Source organism: Abramis brama (genome assembly GCF_963993115.1).
Source record: "Abramis brama genome assembly, chromosome: 3".
Taxonomy (NCBI): Eukaryota; Metazoa; Chordata; class Actinopteri; order Cypriniformes; family Leuciscidae; genus Abramis; species Abramis brama.
In genome coordinates this window covers 38,757,166-38,763,165 of record NC_139965.1, presented here as the reverse complement: position 1 = coordinate 38,763,165, position 6,000 = coordinate 38,757,166, and positions in this window count along the sequence as shown.

Sequence of the window (6,000 nt, the reverse complement as noted above, 5' to 3'; positions counted from 1 at the left end):
TTAGTTAAATCTGGGTTTGGTTATCTAAACATCTTACACTGTCACAGTAGATGTCTGACATTTTAAAAATGTAAAATCCATGGTTATTCTGTATAATTTCAGACAGTTTAAATTTCATTTATTGTTCTGTTAACTGCACAAACCTCATATGATACCTTGATCTGTTGTACACAATGTTACTCGTTTTGCTTTGAACAACTGACCAGGGCTGCCAAGGCTGCGGTTTTCCCACAGAACTGGGCTACTTTTAAACTGTTTTCTTGTGGGTTAAATGTTTGATAAATTGCATAAAGTTTTACCAGTGATAAAGCTGTGTTAGGATGATATTTTTGTGAGGGAGGGACAGTGGTAGGGAGCCTGTGCATGGCTGTTTTCATTTCCATGGTCTTTCCAGGGTTGTTGCTAATGCTAGTAAACTAAAAAGAGTATCAAAAAGTCAATTACGAAAGAATTTTATTATTAATATACATATATACTATAAACATACAAAAATTTAGATTTTTTTTCAATTGAGATTGTAATCTAAAAATTGTTAATTTTTAAATAGTTCTAAAATATAGGATTACCACCCCACCGATGGATTTTTCAAGAACTTCCCATGTAAAAACTGCTTCGTATACAATTGTTTTAAACCCATGTCTATCGTTAACAACTAGACTTCATATCTTTCAATACAGAGTGTGTCCTGTTAGCACTTGACTGATAAATGTTCATCTTCATATGTTCCTTTTAGCTGTGATGTGTGACCTTGCATATTGTGTCTTGTGCCGCCTTCTACTCTCTAACACTCGCATACACGCACTGCACCTCAGACTGTCTCTGTTCGACCATCGAAATTTCATTTCACAGATGATGGACTTCAGCCTCTAATCCAGCAGCTGTGAAGGAGGGTAGGACCGGTCAACTGTTTCAACTCTAATCAGCTTTTATTGCACACGGGAGAAAGAAACGGCCCGTCGCCGCTGGAACCTGTGCTGTTCGTGATTCGGGTTTGGGTTGAGGGGGACAGGAGATGTGTGGCTGCTGGATGTGATGTTAAATCTAATTCACTCATTGCTGCTAGGCAGTGATGTGTCAGCAGGTGGAGATGTTAAAGCTAATAGGCCTGTCATAGTTGCTAACCTCAATCACTAACCTTCATAACAGCCTATGCTCCTTTTAACCCAACCCTCTCTGCCTTTTCTTTCCACAATCTTGGTTGAAATTCTAATTTTTTTTTTTGCCTGCAGCGGTGCAGCTGCACTGACTGATAACCTTCTTGCGTCCTTTTTGAAACGAACAGATTACAACCCTTCTCAGTGTCTTTTATCTCAAAGGTGACAAAAGTCAAGTTTGATTTACTGAATATTTGATGTATCTCAGATCAGGCCTGCACACAGAGTCCACAAATATTTTTATGGGCCTTAATGTGTCACCTTGGCATTGTCGATTTTTACTGGCCCATATGTGTGCGGTGGAAGAGACTGGCGAAGGTGTTTATTGGCTGTCAGGTCATTGCCGTCGCTCTCAGCTGGAGTGACGGCCGTAGCCTGCAGTGACAAGACAAAGCTGAAACATTGATTGTCTGTTCAGTGGACGCCCCATCGTATGGGAATGTTATATGTTTTCATCTTTCTGACAGCCTGTTGGCCTTAGTTTGAGAAAGTTCTCTAGGCAAAACCCAGGGCACAAGGGTTTGACTGAACCCAGGGCACAAGGGCTTGACTGAAAAATATTATTCATTGTGAAGGATTTGAAACGCACCCTCCAAACGCTGAAAGGCTGTTGGATTGATGGAAAAACAATGTAATTTGCCCATACTTGTGGTTGAAAGTCACCATAATATCAACATTGACTTCTCATTTTTTTATGGAATATTGCAGTATTTATTATAAATGGTTTATCCGTGCACATAGGCTAATTATTTTTTAATTCATGTGCCCTCGTAAGCTTTGACAGGGCCCCGACATGTAAATTCTGCATGCTGCATGAAATATTGATTTGTGTTTAATCGATCCATCCATTCTCCCAACTCCTTTCCCAGTGTTTTGGGCACGTTTTCTGTTGTCTTGTTGTAAATGAATCACAGATGCAAAATGTGGAAACACTTATTACGCAGCCATGCGCAATTCCTAATCCTAGACCGTCTCATTCTAGCGTTTAATGCTGAGGAGCATGCAGTTTCAGTCCAATTTTTTCAGTAACTTTCCTCCGTCTCATTCACTCGGATGTACATCATTGCGTGGAACCCTTGCAATGTATTTAAATGGAATGCCCTATATGCCCTTGATCAATTGGAATCTGCAAAGGAGCCGATTTATTATTTACAGTTTTTTGCTTTATGAATTTGTTTTACGCACCATTCTATAGCCTAAGCCTGTATGTATGCTTGGGCTGTTGGAGAAAATATAAAAAATTGCACTAATGAAAATGAAAATGCTGCATCCCAATACGCCTACTTATACTATGCCCTAAAAGCATGTACTGATTTCATTAAGAAAAAGTACATACTTTTGAGTGTGTAGCAGAATAGTAGGCACACTTTGGGACATACAACTTTGTCATAGCTGCGTCTTTAACGGACAGCTCTGAAATGCAGTTGACGCGGAGAACTCTCCTCATGTGTTTGAAATTTGATTAATGATGCATTAAAAGTTAATGACCAAACGTATCTTTACAAAAGTTCACAATGCTGTTGCAGATGAAATATAATTAATTAAATAAATATCTTTTCGTCAGTTTAGATACTGATTATTAATCACTCAAACCCCTTTAGCTAAACCTCTCTACTTAACCGTCGGACTCGCACACCCGCCATGTTTTTAATTTTATTGAACACTTTTTTTTTTTTTTTTGTAGTTCTCATCGAATCCTTATCCAATGCGCAATGGGTTGTGGGCAATAATAGCCATTTCTAACCGGAAAAAGTCTGGGTAACTTTGGAATACTCATTTCAACATAGGCCTACTATGATTTGGTACACACTAATTCTAATTTCAAATACTATTTAGGACGGATAATATGCAAATTGGAATGCAGCAATAGAGTAGACTATTGCTAAATAAATAAACGTCCCTGGCCCACTTGACAAAGTTGAACACACTTCAAATTGGCGGCAGGGATTCCCCAGAGGGGAAGTTCTTAAGAAAGTTTGTGACTTTGACGCACCTCTTGATGGAAATAACATCACAATATTTATTTCCATCAAGAGGTGCATCAATTTTTGGTCAAGATCTTGTATTGACAATGCAAGAGTCGAGCACTTTGTAAAGTCTACTCCAGCACATCCCAATGACTTTCAACGAATTTAAGACTCAAGGGTGCAAATCCATGTGTGAAATTGATTCTTCATGTTCCCTCCCAACCATTCTTTCACAATTTGAGCCGGGCAGTGTATAATCCACCGCGTTCAAGTGGATTATATGTGGACTAGCGCAGGGAACATTGAAGGGTATAGGGGGTGATTTCAGATACAGTTCTTACCATACTGTGGACTGAATGGTCAGGAATAAGGCATATCATCTTGAATACTATAGAGAGCCGTGTAATAAAGAATTGTAAAAACAAAAGACAATAAGCACAGAGCCAAAGCCCACACTTTAGAAACAAGCAAGTATTAAAGGGTAGATGAGATGTGTTCTGCATTAAGTCCGGGGTTAACTATGTAGCTTGGGTTAATGTAATTGCATTGATTTGAAGGGACTACAATTGCAACACAGCATTCTGTGTTAGCCACTGTGCAATTATTTAAGCACTGCAGACTTAATTATCTCTGCTTGCACCATAGTCTCCTCCTAATTACTAACAATTTGTGCCTTATGTAGTAATTATTTACCCCAGAAACTCTCTCTAATTATAATTAAGGAAGAGCAGTATATTTATTCTCTCCTAAAGCCTACTTTATGCACTTGTAACATAATGAGCTGCAGAAAAGTTGAGTTCTCTCTCATGCTCTTTGCTTTTGAGTCAGAGCGATGTATCTTATCATAGATTCATTTACTGCTACTTGGCAACCATTTGATTTCAGGAAGTATCTGACAACTTCTAATGAAAGTTTACCGCATTCCCACCCGCAAAGTGAAGCAGTCTAGAGTGCAGATAGGAAAGGTAAGCAGAATGCAAGGTCATGAATATTTAAATATACAGGAAAAAAATTAAGAAGAAGAAGAAGAAGAAGAAGAAAATGAATGTTTGGGCTGTCAAAGTTAATGTGCTAACTTAAAGGAAGGGTAAGCAATTTTCTGAGCGCCTAGCAATAGCAAGTTAGCTTTGAAAGCATGAGATCCCACCCTCCCTTCAGAACGCCTTCTTCAAAACATGAACGTGCACAGCAGAGTTTGCAGAGCATCACGAGAGATGGCGTTAAACTACCTCATGTCACAAAGCACATAATATTACAATAATAATGAACATAAACACATTAACTAGGCCTATCACCTGACTGCTGCAGATTTGGCAGTGATAATGTTGCCATTGAAAGTTGCCAGTCACAACACAAACCGCTCAGAGTATAATGTCATGGGTTTACATCTCTTCTAAATTACAGTAGTTATGGCATGAACGCAGCATAAGCTCATTGTTTTGGTTCAGGAGGAACTGTAAAAGAGAGTTGCGGTGCTCGGTGACTGACGTCTGTCTAACTCTGCATAGCATGAAACGCACTGATGAAGTGTGATGTCTGCTTGAAAAGGGTGCACTGAGGTATGAAAATATATACAGTGACAGGCAGGCAGGTAAGATGAATGCAATGATTGGATGAACATTTTATGGTCCTATGCCTTCCACAGAATATATATAACATATCTGAGAATAACTTAGACCACTTAACTGATTGCTATTAGGATGTGAAGAGACTTTAAACCAGCATAACAAAAAATGTTTCTGGAACAAATAGCCTGTACCCTGCCTATATAGGTTTTGATTGAAATAACACATTTTAAAACATTAAATTAATGTATTATTGTTACGGTTTAGTTTTTCATTCTGATTTTCGAAAAACTTGTAGAAGATGCATAAATATTTTTCAGATCATCTTTTAATAATTTGCTTCGGTTTTAGTATAAATTATTTAACTTTGGAAACGTGTTGTTTTTATATGATAATGCATTCAATTATTCTCACAAATTGGTCTTTTGTACATTGCATGGAAATATATTTTGGAAAGAGGTTTTTGTTTATAGCTTTTGCATACTAAAGAACTGAATTCCACATATCTTCCAGTGTCTACAAATACTGCACATCTAACTTTATGTTTTGCTTTACTACCTTTAATTCTGATCAGAATCTGCAACACTGGTGAGTCACATAATATTCTCTGGGAAATATAAACAACAATGCATGTACTATTTCAAAAATGTCTTTTTTTTTTGCAACATTATATTTCTTTATTGTTGTGTGGCTAAATGTAACAAAAATGTAATAACAGTATTGGCTAGTGTTCCTTCTGTCCTCTAATGCTCAGCATCAGATTAAAAAAAAACATTATTCATGAGTGCAGATTGCAGTTCTGAGTGTCCTGAGTGTTTCAGAGATGTCCTGAAGAGGGCATTGCAGCAGTGTCGCAAACTTCACAGCCTTGCTTGGTCTTGCAATGAAGAATCATCAAAACCAGCTGAAAATCCAAACAACGTTTGCAAATCCACTTAAGTTACTCAATCAATCTGATTTTTCTTAAGTGTCACTTGCCCACCGGTGGGCCCACAGCAATTAAAACAGACAAAATATATATCATTTGAAAGCTTACAATCTCTTTTTTTTCATATTTGGTGACTGCTTTTCAAAATTAAAGAAGAGCCGTAATTTATCAATTTGCAACAAGAACATTTTCAGACCTTTATTTTGAAATAGAAAATGGCAATTTGCATTTTTCAGAAAAAAAGGTCTGAAAATGTTTTAAATATAAAGAAAAAAATTATAGATTCACCATTTGTGATGTGGCAGCGAGCTATAACGCACATATGTGTTATTTTTATGTTTATTAGAGGTTGAATTCATATCAAAATCTGCCAAACTTCCAAATAC